This window comes from Carassius auratus, chromosome 38, assembly GCF_003368295.1.
Source record: "Carassius auratus strain Wakin chromosome 38, ASM336829v1, whole genome shotgun sequence".
Lineage (NCBI taxonomy): Eukaryota > Metazoa > Chordata > Actinopteri > Cypriniformes > Cyprinidae > Carassius > Carassius auratus.
In genome coordinates, this window is record NC_039280.1 from 17,674,778 (window position 1) to 17,689,722 (window position 14,945).

The following is a 14,945-nucleotide window of genomic DNA, read 5'->3' on the forward strand; positions in this document are numbered from 1 at the left end:
GCTGTTCGACCGAGATGCTTTCACAGCGTTAATATGTTTGTATCACACACTATATAAGGGAATATTACTATGATGGTGGAGATATGAATGGTTGGCCTGTGGCCCACTATCTGCAGCCTGGGAAACACCAGAGGCGACGGGAGCGATTAAAAGAGGGGGAGGGACGTGAACACAAAGTCTGAGGCTCATTTCCATTCCTCTTATTGTTTTGTTGGTTTTTGTCTTAAGTTTTAATGCAGTCTGGGTTGTGTTTCAATTTTGTCCGTGTTTTTTGAGGTTGAGGGAATGCCAGTCTCACGTCAGATTTGACTTGCTTGAGCCAAGTGGCAGATTACAGAAGAGTTTGATTGGACCTAAAAAACGAAGTCAATGTTTTATTTAGTTTATTTAAACTCAGAAAGACGTACATGTTAATTGTGATGCACTTTCTTTAGTGTATCCATGACCCTGTCAGAGCAGACCTTGAACCGATTTTATCTCCACTTGAGAAACGCTGGTGTGAAGGACCCTGAAGGATTTAGAAATTAAATCAAATGAACACCATCCATCTTCCTTTTACCATTCAAGGGCGTCTCACGCTTCACAATAATGTGTTGATATTAAATTAGTTCTTCAGAGTTTGCGATGAAGTGGTTGAGTTGCTTTGAATAAATATTCCGAGCTTTTAGTATTATTGCATTTCATTGGGCTGCAAATGTCTAAAATGAACTTTATAAGAAAGAAATAACCATCCAATCCAAAATATGTTACCATAGTACAGTGTCAGTATGAGAAGGTAATACCTTGATATTTCAATGAAACACCTCAAAACGCCATAAAAATATGAAAAGTATAAACATGCAGTGATGATATGGTAATAACATAATAATTTGATATATACTATTGTATTGAATACACTTACAAAAAGTACCAATACAAATTTTCTGGAAATTAAAGTAATTTTTCGTAACGTGGAGCACCATGTTAATAGCATGGTACAGTTTTGGTTTTGTAAATATCATGATATTTGCATGATAAGAATATCCAAAAACACAGTAATATGTCAATGTCAAACATATGAATGAATAAATAAATAATGTGAAATGTTCATATCTATATTTTATGCTTGAATTGGGAGTTTTATTATTATTATTATTTAAAGTTTTGGTCTTTGATATGGATGTGTATTAGAATTTCACTATTGATATCATTAAATATATCAAAAAGTTAATAAATAATTTACCACAAAATTGCAGCCATGGCTTCCAGCATCAAACTCTTAATTCCTCCTAAAGAGTAATAACAGTTAGTCACTAAAGCCCCTTTCACACTGCACGTCGGACCCGGCATATTGCCGGAACATTGCCGGGTCACCTTCTGTGTGAAAGCAACGACGTCCCGGGATTGATTCCGGTATTGAACCCGGGTCGGGGACATAGTAACATTGCCGGGTTCAACCCAAGACGAGCGCTGTGTGAACAAAAGCCAGATCTAATGTCGTGTCGAAGAGATGACGCACGTTATCGCGCGACTCTTTTACCGGCTGTTTTGAAGGAAGATCAACGTACGTGACGAAAAAATCTGTGCAAACTATAATTAAGCACTTCACTTTCCGCGCAGACACCGAGATCATTCGCTTGCTTCAGTGAAAGTATAACGAGCCTAACGTTTTCGACTCGTACATTACACGTCACGCCCTGATGTCACGTGTCATTACGGGATCTTTACGGGTTGTGTGTGAAAGCACGCACATATCCCGGGTAATCACTGGTAGTGTGAAAGTGCAAAATCTAGCGACCCGGGAACAATTGCCGGAACACTTTACCCGTGTATTTGCCGGAATGGCAGTGTGAAAGGGGCTTAATTCAGTTCAAACTCTTGAAGATGCTTTGATCTGCATCTGTACTGAGCTGTTTAACACCTTGGCTTTCTAAGAGCAGGCAGCTGATGTGTGGAGGGGGGTGAGGAGCGTCTCAGCGGTGTGTTTGCTGCTATCAGAGCTTCAGTACACACTACAGAGCTGGAGCGGTTCATGTTCACACACTGCTGCTAACCGACTCAGCTTCTGCTCCAGCCACTGACTTCATTCACTTGCTTTTATTGTTTCGTTTATTCAGCAAAGTTTATTGGAATATGTTTTACAAGAAAACACTATTTTACACAATTTTTCAGGTTCCTAAACAATATTTTATTTTTTTATTTTTTTTTTGAGTACAATATTCAAAAATCTTTAAAACAAGATAGAGAAGCATAATTAGACTACTTTAGATTATACAGTTATACAGAAGTTTCACATGAGGAAAATCATAATTAGTATAATAATAAAATAAAATAAAAACATAAAATAAAATAATATTATATATATATATATATATATATATATATATATATATATTTTTTTTTTTTATTATATATATATATATATTTTTATAATTATGTACCTTTATGTACCCTTTAGTTGTACATAAGGTACAAAGATAAGAGTTTGTATATTGTTCCTGAATGTGTACAGTCTTCTTCAAAACATATCACATGCCTTTACCTCATAAACCACAATGAACTTCCCAAAAACATTCTCTAGACAAAGAATGCCAAAGGTTTGTTGTTGTTTGTTTGATTTTGTCTGGATGGCTTGTCTAAATCAGTCTTTACAGCAAACCTGCTTAAAATATGTCATACTTTTTATAGCGTTTTCTTCTGAGGGGTAATTAAAGACTCGGTCTTTTACCACCAAAATCCTCTGATCAGGTTTTTGGTGACAAAGCAGTTTGCGAGGGGATGCAGGCCACCAATAGAGGGCGTGAGATTCAGTCCATCCATCCCCTCATCCACATGACTTTAACACACGCACAAAGACACATAAGCCATGGTTGGGCTGTTTAGTGAAGCCCTCTCTGTGTCTTTACATGCAGTCAGACTTTTGCATTATGCAGCCGCTGGCTATGGAGTAAAATTGAATTACATGTTACAATGCACACTACACACTGCAAACAGGATGGCTTTTTTTCCCACAGAGGGAGGGGTGTCAAGGGTAGAAAACAGACACCAGCTTGTGGGAAAGAGATATAATTCAAACAGATCACAAAATGGCCAAGACCCGTTTTGTTGTCATGAAGTGCTGCACTGAATTCAAAGTAGCCAATGTGTTAGTAAAAGGCAGATGGATACACTCATTAGGTTAACACACTCTTACCAAGTCCAAGTTAACAAATGCACACCAATAATACGACAATCCACTTCCTTTGTTGGGAAAAAAACCTTACTGAAAAAAATAATGTGACTTTTTCCCAAAATGTTTTTGCACATGCACTAACATCACGGTATTCTTTGACAACACCATGTCAAATACCATCATATTAGAATCAATATACAATTGTTCAGTATGGTATATGAAACATTCATAGTTTTTGTGCATGCACAATGATATTGTTTTCAACGGTATATTAATTTAGTAATGAAGATATAAAGAAGATCATTCATTATCATGGTATTACCATGTTTTCACACATGCACTATATTGTTATACTATGTAATGCCATTGTGTGATTATGGAAAATGTGAAAGTGCTATAGAAATACCATATTTTTTGTACATGAATTATATTATATTATTCAACAATTATTTGTAATAATATGTAAAAACTATGGTATATGAATATAGTAATATTTTTTATCATAGTATTACCATGCTTTTTCACATGCACCATTGTATCCTTGACATGTCCATGCAAAATGCATGAAAACTAAAATGCATGAAAATATCAACTGAAAATGAGCATGCATTTATTCAGTACTATATTATATGTCAAATTACCATAGTAATACCATGTTTTTGGATATGTATCATAGTATTCTTTGGGTAACACTTTTATTTCAAGGTGTCCATTACATGTTGCATGTACTTACTATTATAATTACAATTAATTATGCGTAATTACATGCAAGTTACCCTTATCCCAACCCTATAGTAAGTAGTTAATTAATATTACTCAGTACGTAAATGTATAATTAGACTGCAACAAAGACACTTTACAATAAAGTGTAACCATTCTTTGCAATTTCGTAGAATACCATGTTAATACAATGTTATTTGAATAATTATTCTGTACCATGTTATTACCATGATTTTGCACGTGCACTATTGTAATACTATGACTTTCTTCTTAATGCCATGCAAATATCATCATATGAATTTGTAAATATTCAGTACTATAGTATATGTGAAATTACATATAACATGCTTTTTGTACATGCATTCTGGTTGTTTAAAATGCCATGTAAATACCAGGGTATAACTATGTTTTCTTGCACATGCACATTAATTATTTAAAAATACAGTGCAAATATCATTGTATGATTATTATGCAACCATTCAGTACCATAGTATATATCAAAGTACAGTATATCTAATGACAAATCTGAGAAGTGAGAGAGAAAGTGAGTGAGAGAGAGAGAGAGAGAGAGAGAGAGAGAGAGAGAGAGAGAGAGAGAGTATCTGATATGGCACAGCAGGAGACTGTGAGATACACAAAGCCCTGATAGTGAAACATCTCCTCTGCCCTTCTTCTCACATCAGCTTCCGCTCTCTTATCAGCCTCTCACATGACTAATTATTAGCTCATTATTAGTGCTCTCTAAAGCATGGCCCTGGCCTCACTGCAGCCGTCTGAGTGACAGAGTTATCAGCGAGGGAAGAGGTGGAGCAGAGGCAGGATGGTCAGTTTCTAAAAGCAGCCGCTAATCATGTGATGTGAGATAACCGTGCGCTAAAGCTTCCTCTCTGACAGCATCTCAGAGCGCGCTATCTGCTCCGCCAGGCCTGCCCTGACTCGTCTCTGGGATTTGTTTATTGTAGAAACTCTGACAGTTGAAGTTGAAAGCACTATTTTAAGAGATAGTGGTTTCCCACGAATTTGTATGATGCGATTCACACAGAAACATACGGTTTTAGGGGAAGAAGAAGCAAACACACGAATGTCATGAACGTGAATCACTAAACATAACCAAATTCAGATGAAAACATGCACATTTCTACAAATTAGCCACCAATTCACTAAAACATAAAATAGTAATACACTATGATCTTCTTGATTCCACTCTTTGACATAAAGAATAACATATACAGTAAACTGTCAAAACTAACAGCAATAATACTACTTTTACTTTCTCGCACGTATTTATACCATGGTATAATATTACTGTTTTCTTTACAATACAAGTACCTTGTATTTCTACTGTATGCAAAAATAGTATATAAACATGATTCTACTCAAATATAAAGTAGTACTCTTTTATTATTTTTTTTTTTACTGAACTTTTTTTTTTTCATTTAAAAGTGAAAGTAAAAAAGTGAAAGTGATGTGACATTCAGCCAAGTATGGTGACCCATACTCAGAATTTGTGCTCTGCATTTAACCCATCCGAAATGCACACACACAGAGCAATGAACACACACACACACACACACACAGACTGTGAACACACACCCGGAGCAGTGGGCAGCCATTTATGCTGCGGCGCCCGGGGAGCAGTTGGGGGTTCGATGCCTTGCTCAAGGGCACCTAAGTCGAGGTATTGAAGGTGGAGAGAGAACTGTACATGCACTCCCCCCACCCACAATTCCATCCGGCCCGAGACTAGAACTCACAACCTTTCGATTGGGAGTCCAACCCTCTTCACTCAAATGAATCAGACATAAAATAAAAGGGAACATTTAATGACAAACTGGATATTTTAGTATATGATTATACTAGTATATGAATTTTAGTACTATCATTTTCATGTCACAGTGCTATGTGCTAGATAAAGTAACTCATTTTGGATTATTAGTTACACTTTCATATTCACATACATATAAATAGTAGAAAACTGTAGAAATGATATTGAGGGGGAAGCTAGCTGTCTAGCTCAGGATTGTGTGAAATGACAATGAAATGTAATGTAACTGGAGGGGGATTGTGTTGGGTTCCTGTCTGCAAAGCCCCTGTGAGGTAACAGGCCATTCGTATGTACAGTAAGGCGTGAGTGAGGGGAGAATAGAGCTCATTCACACCTGATGGGCAGCAGGGACTGTCTTAATGATTTCCTCAAATCAGCCTGAGGGTTAATGGATCATTACAGCCATCCACCTTCACAACCACACATGTCAGCTCTCACCCCACACAAACAAGAAATACACACACACACACACAAACACAAACACAAACACAAACACAAACACAAACAAACAAAACCACACAAACAAAACAAAACCAACAAGCAAACACACACACAAACAAAACACATAGACAAAACAAAAAGGAAAACAAATACACACACAAACACACAAACAAAAAACACACACATAAACAAACAAAACACACACACACACACACACACACAAACACAAACAGTACGTTATATTTTACTTTAGGAAAATGAAGCCTTATGACTATTTATCTTTTGTCCCTTACTTTTTCCTCTAATTTCAGTAATATATTTTAAACACACACTTATTTAAAATTTAAATTGTAACCCATATGTTATTTATTTTTGAGTATTTCCTCATTGGTTAACAGTATTTGTACTGAATTTATTTGTTATATTACACTGTATTGTATTATTAATAAAATCTAGTTACAACCACATATATTATTATTGCATTATTGCTTATTATATGTATGCATTATTAATCAAAACCTGCATCTCCACGTTATATTGTAAATTGGTATCTAAAAAACAAAAATTAAACAAACCATGCTTTACAGTAATGCCAATTTGATGGAAATTAGCATAAATCTAAATAATACCAGAAGACTATCATTTTAAATGCTCATAAAATAGACTTTATTTTCCTAATATTAAATAAAAAATTTTCGAAGCTCAAATTCTCGTTGTTTTACAAAACATGTACAGTAAACATGATCGATTTATGATTTCTATTTAAACTGATTGGATTACAGTATTTTTACTGAATATTTATTACTAAACATTAAATATACTGAATTTATGTATTACTAACCACTATCTACTTTCCCCCTTTTCTCTGTTAAAGTAGGACTATATATCATTTTTATTTAGATCTATTTATTTTGTATTAATTTAAATTATATATAAATAATATTAGATCTTTTTAAAAAAAGATCTAAAAAAAAAACATGTTTTACAGCAATGAGAATCTGGTGGTAAATTACCATAAATAAGATAAATAAAACAAATAAATGTTTTTTTGTGTTCTTTTTTGTGAACTGTAACACGTTTTGACAAGCAACATTGTCTTGCCTAATAGTCATGCTAATATTGTCCGGCCTGTGGTGGGTTTCTCATGGCATCTTCTTGCTGAATGAGCAGAATTGTCATGATAAGAGAACGAAAGAAAACAGGACCCTTTGGGCTGCTGTGCTTGTATTATCACCTGTCTGTTTAATTAGAGCCTGTATTAGGAAGACTTAAAGAAGGTCTGAAGCACCTCCTCAGGAACGTGAAAGAGCCACTGTTTGACACAAGCCTGTGAAGAGGAAGCTGTGTCGCTTATCAAAGCCAGCGCCGTCATGTCACTTACCTGTCTACAGTGCAGGGAGTCTAATTTACTGCTCAATTAGCCTCGTTGTCATGATCCTGGAGGAGTTACTGCGCTGGAGAAGAGCTCTAACCTGGTTTCAATATTTTAACCCCACTGAGACAGTCACGCTCTGTAAAAGATCTGAACATCCGGGGTCATGGCACGGAAGATCAGCACCTCTTCCTGAAGATTGACTGCTAACATACCTTCCTCTTCATGTGCTTTATGAAAAGATGTTTTGAAAAGTTTTGAAAGACGTAACTTTATGGATGTTTCACTTGAGCTATTTTCATTCCCACTATCATTACACAGAAAAAAAAACATACAGATTATTTAACAAATATTGATGTCCCAATGCAACCTGCCTTTGTTCATTTTAATGCATTCAAAAACTCTTGCAATCCCGGGTCATTTTTGACCCAGTGGAACGTGAGCTTATAATCGAGCTTTAACTTAATATTTTGGCAGGTAAAACCATATTTTGTTTGATCAGTAACTTCTCATGAATAAATAAATGCACAAAATGTCAAATCTTTATTTATGTTATTGTGTTATTACTTGGAATGTGAGCTTATAAAACAGTCATTACTTACATAAAACCATATTTTGTCTGAAAAGTAATTTCCCATGAATAAATAAATTCACAAAAATGTCAAAGTTTTGTATTTTACTACTTTGAACGTAACCTTATAAAGAAATCATAACTAAAACCATATTTTGTCTGATCAATGTCTTCTCATTACCAAGTAAATGCACAAAAAAGTTAACGCTTAGGATGTGGCCATATTAATACTTTGTTATAACTATAATTGCAGAAATTCCTTGAAATAAACTGCATCAAAACCACTTTAATGCAATAAAAATTAAAAAGTTCAATATTCAAGATAAATTATATTTGTATACGTCATATGAAATTCAGAAGAATGTAATGATCTGTATTGCAATTAAAAACAAGAAATTAAATTATTCAAATTAAAAATGCAATATACAAATATCAAAACTTCCTTTTGGTCAACAAATACTTTTTCATTAAAAATCAAACTTAATATATAAAGTCAATCAAATGTATTATATAGATGACTCTATATAAAAACGTATCTGTGTGATTTTGATGATACTATCTTTTTAAAGATTTTGCAAGGGGTGCCCAAACTTTTGAGCCCCACTGTATATGATAATGTTATGTGATGATACATAGATCTTATTTATCCCAAACTTTTGAACAGCAGCGTACATGAAAACAGAAACGTGGGTTACGAAATGAAGATTAGTGTAGGTTCTTTTGAAGTGCTGGGATCTAGACAGGCGTCTGCCTTTGCATTGAGAGCCAAAATGTGCAAGTGAAATTAGCATGACTGTTGAAGAAAGAGAGAGGAAACTCTTGCCTGGGCTGCTCACACTTTCCTCTCTCACCTCTCACCATCCGTCCCTTTAGGATCAAGGTAACACTTTCTATTCAAGCCAGAGCCGTAGAGAGCGACTATGTGAATCAGGGACGATGCTAATGTGCCATCAAAGCAGATTCAAAGGCAGTAACAGCCATGACTTCCACCATGAATCATCTCACCTGAGAGCGTCTTTAGAGACGGGGCCGAGGGGTCACCGAGGAGCAGACGAGGAACGTAACCTCTGCTCCTGCGCTTTAACCGTAAAGTCTGTTCAAGCTGTGTGGAATCAGAGTGTTCGCAGCTAAGCCGTTTCCATCGGGGGTCATAGGAAGCCCGATCGTCCCGCTGGGGGACGCACATGTAATTTGCAGTTCTTGAACGGGACGGGTACGAGCATGACTCTTGCTCAGGAGGGGGTGACTCCTGTGCTACGAGGGTCCGTCTAGCTCCTGCTAAACGATCACAGTTGGACCCGCGCATGCTGTTGCGATGAACGCTTCGCGCTTCCTATTGGCCCACTTGCCAGAAACATAATAAGGGGTAATGATTGAGGGAAAAGACCACCAGTCCCTATTTTGGATTGCATAAATCTTTGGCAGATCAAAGCAGCAGGATTTTATCATCTGCCCTGTGTCATTATGGGTAATTGGGGCTTCAGGGTGGAAGAGAGGTCACATTCCTCGTCTCAATGCAAATGTTTTGTAAAAGAACTGTGGTGTTGGAGATTTTTAGTACGTTTTCTGTTTTATCCTGTTTACTGACCTTCCAGAAGTGAAGAGATTCAGATTGTTTAGTCTGTCATAACAAGTATGAAATGCTGAAAACTATCCATTTAACACCAAGCTTTCATTCGGTGATGATTAGCGTCCTCTTACCTGGATTTAGTAAATCAGTCTGCTGGACAAGCTTTCTGTCAGCTTCTTAATATTCACAAGCCACTTCATCCCTGATCACACATTCAAGTTAAAGAGTCTCTAGTCTCTAAACACATGCGCAGAAAAAGACACATCTGCTGTCAACACTTTTCTTGCAAGAAGCTATGCTAATCTTGAAGCAGTCATGCTTATTTAAAGCAGCAGGGTTTGAGTCTGTTCCAGAGTCTTCAGGAACAAACTCCACAAATATCAAGAGGGGTGCTGCTGAAAAGAAACGATAATAAGAGGCTGTCCAAAGCTCTGTGGGGCTTTGTCCTCTTTTATTGTCCTTTATTGCACCATTGGTTACCCTGAGAGTCTCACCCTTAAATATATTTGACTCATCACCAACAAAATTGCTCAAATGTGGGGGAAAGTCGAGCTGGTTTGGCTGTGTTTGCTGCTGGACGCTGGGGAGGGGCTGACCACCGCATGCAATCTGTGGGGTTTTCTTCTCCTCCTTTTGTTTTGTGACATGAGGTTTTGCAGCAACGACTGGACGAACAGGCTCCAGTAATCACAACTGAGCTAAATTTAATGCTCAGTTTGTCTGGGGACGCATGTGTGCCCGAGTAAGACTGTTTTCCTGAAGGGAAAAATAAAACCAAGAGAGAGAAAAGTGTGTGTGAGTTTGTGTGTGTGTGTGTGCGCCAGAGAAATCCACAAACGCATGCTCATTAGTTATAATACTATTAAAAGAAACATCTAACATCTCTGACTCCTCAGAAATACAATCATACATTCTCCTGCGATAAAGAAGTAGGGCCTACACTTGCACTAGTATAACTTTTAAATAAGTCGTTATTATGGTAAAGATATATTTAAGTGTGAACTGAATGTGCTCTTAAATGTATGCAATCAATAATTAAATAAGAATGTATTACACTGCAATGCATCATATTCGCTTAATAATCTAATACTTGTGCAATAGGCCTACTTACTAAATTTGAGGTGCTGATAAAGTGGCACAATGCACTTTCTCACAAAATATGTGAATTTCATAGCATTTGTAAGGTGAAAAAGTCTTGTATTACTCCGTGGTCAGCAGAAAGATCTTCATCAATCACAGCTCTATATAAAGTGAACACCTATCAGACATAAATCAGTGTGCTACTAGGACATTATGAAACAATCTATCCTTTTCTACTGAGTTTTCCACTTTGAGAATATTGTCAGAATGTAAAAAAAGATGTTTTGGTTCTCTACAAAATAAGCCTGTTCAAATGTTCTTAGTTTTATTTTTAGAAAATATTTTTTTTTTTTCACTCCGTAGCGGTTTTCAGTTAGCAAGTTCCTTTAATGCAACAAAAAGGACTTGTTAAGTCTGTGTCCCATCTCAGATGCCATGGAGAACCGTTGCAGTTGAGCTGTTGAGTCCTGATTACTGATAAACTTCTCAAAACATTCCCGGTAGACTTGTACAGCTTTAGTATCACGCCTTATAAAGACTGACATATGGCTAACAGGTCCTCAACGGTCCTGCATGTGTGTGTGTGTGTGTGTGTCCTGCTCAGGTATTATCAGTTGAGTTGTAAAGCAGCAGAAAGGTTGCGACCCAAGTCAGCGAGGTTCAGTTTCAGCGCTCACTAACTTCTCTCTATTGTGTGGGTTTGTTTTGCTCCTCCTCTGGGTATGGTCATCAGACACCGTCAGCGTCTGTGCTGTAGACGGTAGCTTTACACAGAGCCCCTCATTGAGGAAGGCCTTCTTTACAATCACGGGCCGTTGGTCTGTGCACCTGGGAGTCATGGGAGTACAGTAATGTCATAAACTTACGACAGGAACAGCACAGATGCACAGTGTTCGGACCAACCCTTACGAAAAATACGTTTATTCAAGTTTACTTATTTTAAACTTAAAATAGGAAAGTATTCTTTTAGTTAACTTTTTATGTACTTCTCAGAAATATACTAAAAAAGACATTTAACTTTACTTAACTTATACTTACAAAAAAGTCTTAATGTATTTGAGCTATACTGCCCTACAAAGCAAAAAGGCAGTAACTGCATTTTTGGTCAAAAATTAGTTATTGTCATTTTCATGACATTCAAGGCATCCTTTGTTATGCGACAAAACCTCTTATCTGAAATGTGTGTCGTTTTGGAGAAAAATGGTAGTTGTTTGTACAGTAACTACTTAGGCTGGATGACAGGATAACTTTTAAGTCATTTTTCTCAGTTTTGCACTCTGCGTAGTTACTGCCTTTTTGCTTTGTAGGGTAGTATAGCAATCCTAGAATCTGTGTTTTCATTATTATGTGGTAGAGGATGCTAGTACACATCTTCTGTTCAGAATCCCCCCCCCCCCCCTAAAAAAAAAAAACGAGTGAAGAAGAAAAAATGAATCAACTGACAGTAACACATGTAATCAAACGTGATCATCTGACATGAAAAAGCTTCAAAACTGTAACGTTATGGAATAAAATATCGACCGATGAAGAGGTAATAATTACAGTCACGCTTTGGGGTGATGATCGCCTCCTTCTACGTTTTTATTATCATTCTGAATCCAATTCATTATCATTCTTTTTTTTTTGCTTTTTGTTCAAAATGTTATTTCTTTATTTTTCATGAAAATTACCCACATTAAAGTGTTTAAAAAATGAATGCATGAAGCTGGAATAAAATGTTTTTGTTCACAAGCAGATACCCGGTTCTTTCTTTGGATATTTTGTATGTTCAGATATTCATATAACAAAATATAAAACCTAAATAGGGACATAGTAGCATACTTAAAGTATGATGTAAAGTTCACTTTAAAAAAAACTTATGAGTATACTTGCAGTATAAACTACTAAACTAGTAGTTTACTGCGATTAATGTCAGATGTCGTTATATGACCCCACACAAGAACATATAATGAAACTCAATGTTGTCTTGGACCCCACTGAATTTTATTTTCAACGTATGGACATATATTGCCTCTGTGCATGCATTCTTTTAAGAATGAGTGAACAAATGATGAAGGGATTTTGTCAGGAGATTTGCAAATTAAACAATCAGCTTTAATTGAGGACATGAAGTTCTCAGTGAACAAAATTCTAAAAAAATGTAACAATGTTTTAAAAAGGCTGCTGCAGAATCGAAACATCTTATGTTGTTTGTGCGGCTGCCTGAAGAGCTGCTTGTGATCGACTCAAGAGGAGTCAGTCGGATTGGCACAGCGCACACAGGTCAACAACAACAAACCTTTATGTGACCCTGTGGTGAGACGCGTTCCTCTGCACACACATGAAGAGGGAAAAGGAAACTCTTTCCAGGGTCTGTTCCCTGAATGGGCTGATCTCCGAGGCAACAGGATCACTTCATCAGTGGATGTGAACAGATGGTGGGTGTGCAACAGGCAACATATGCTCCAATGAGCCCAGGCCATTACTACAGATGGAGGGTGGGAAGGAGGCCGGCTCTGAAACATAACCGGACATTTCCTCCTCGTTTGGCAGCGCATTGTTACGTATTACAAAGAGAGATTAGCCCGAAGCAGTGAATAGCAGCGCAAAATCTCTTTAAAGGCAAAATACTAAAAGTCCCTCGCATTTCTTCACACGCTTTCCTTAACCAAGCGAATGGGCCGTATTTCATGGGGTGCTGTGGGACAGAGGAGGGCTGGCTGTTCACGGTGACTCATATACAGCCCTCTTGTTCCCCTTGAGAGATTTTATGCCACTTCTGAGGAGCTGGGGATGCTTCTGCCTGTCTTGGCTTGACATGCCTCCACAGACAGCAACAGCAGCATCTAAAACACCAAACTGACCCTAAGTATCCTTTAAAGGGATAATTCAGACAAAAATGAAAATTTTGCACACTCATGTCATTAAACCTGTACGACTTTCTTCTGCAGAACACACGTTTTTGAAGGATGATGCTGAATGTTACCACAAACCAATCCAGTTCCAGCTAAATTTTCAAACAATGCATCTCAGTAATCAAACAGACAAATAAACAAAATTGTGAACATATTTGCAGGCAAAGAATTGTCTAGTCCATGGTCAAGAGTGTAGCAATGTCTGAGATGTAATTCACACAGAAGTCACTATCAAACCGCTTTTAATTGGTTGATGCGACAAATCCATGTGACCAACACTGTGACATCTACAGAGGAAATCCTCACCCTCGCGCAAAATTTCTGATCAGACAGAAATACGCCATGATTGTACCCAAAAAATGTTCCCTGACCTTACCCTAATGTAACACTGTATAATATACATTGACAAAAACATAAACAGTAATGTTATAAAGTTCTTAATAAATGTCTGTATAACTAATTGGATATTGTAAGGTCTCTCTTTATAGCTTTTACCGCTAGGTCTGCTATTAAATTTTTTTTTTCTAAGTTAAAGAATGAAGGTCAAATCACAGTAACTTTTTTTTTATTGCCACAACTAACTGTTCTCTACATTGGCATGTTGATAAAATACATGTCAGTAAGAAACAAACAGATCTATGAAAGTTTGTGAGCATTAGTCATGAGATTCGCATGCACGCAGAGTTTTGTACCTAGTCCAAAAACAAAATAACTAACAACACCAAAAATAAAAAAAGTTATTTTTTTCCCCCAGTAGTTGTGTTGGTTTGTATCTTGGTGTGAGTCCACATACAATTACGGCGAGAGTAAATCTGGGGCCAGTTCCTGAGTTTTACAGTCCTCTATTCATAGCTGCTGCCGTAAATATCAGCGGCTGTGTATGTGTTCAGTACACCTCAGTATTTTTAGACTCATGCAAAGCCATTTTCAAGCAGTGGTCTCCTAAGAAAGTTATGTTCCCACAGTAATTCATAACACTACCTGATGCTGCAGTAATATTAGACTGCTGTTCTTATTTTTTGGGTCAGGAAGCAATTATAGATCTCCGGAGACAGTGACAGTGGGTCATTTTTAAGTATGGAACAACTTTATGTTTTGACTCCGAAACCGCGGGAGGGTGGTTATTACAGAAAACAGATCGAACAATCTGTAATTATCATCATTACCACCATCATAAAGCAAACATGTCTATGTCCTCGTGGTGTACGGTTACATTATTATCATGAAACACAACAGGTTTGGTTTGGTTTGGGGTTCTGGCTCCCCCAGTTGAAACTTAAGTCCAAAACATACGGTTTACAGAGCCATAAGAAATACGTGT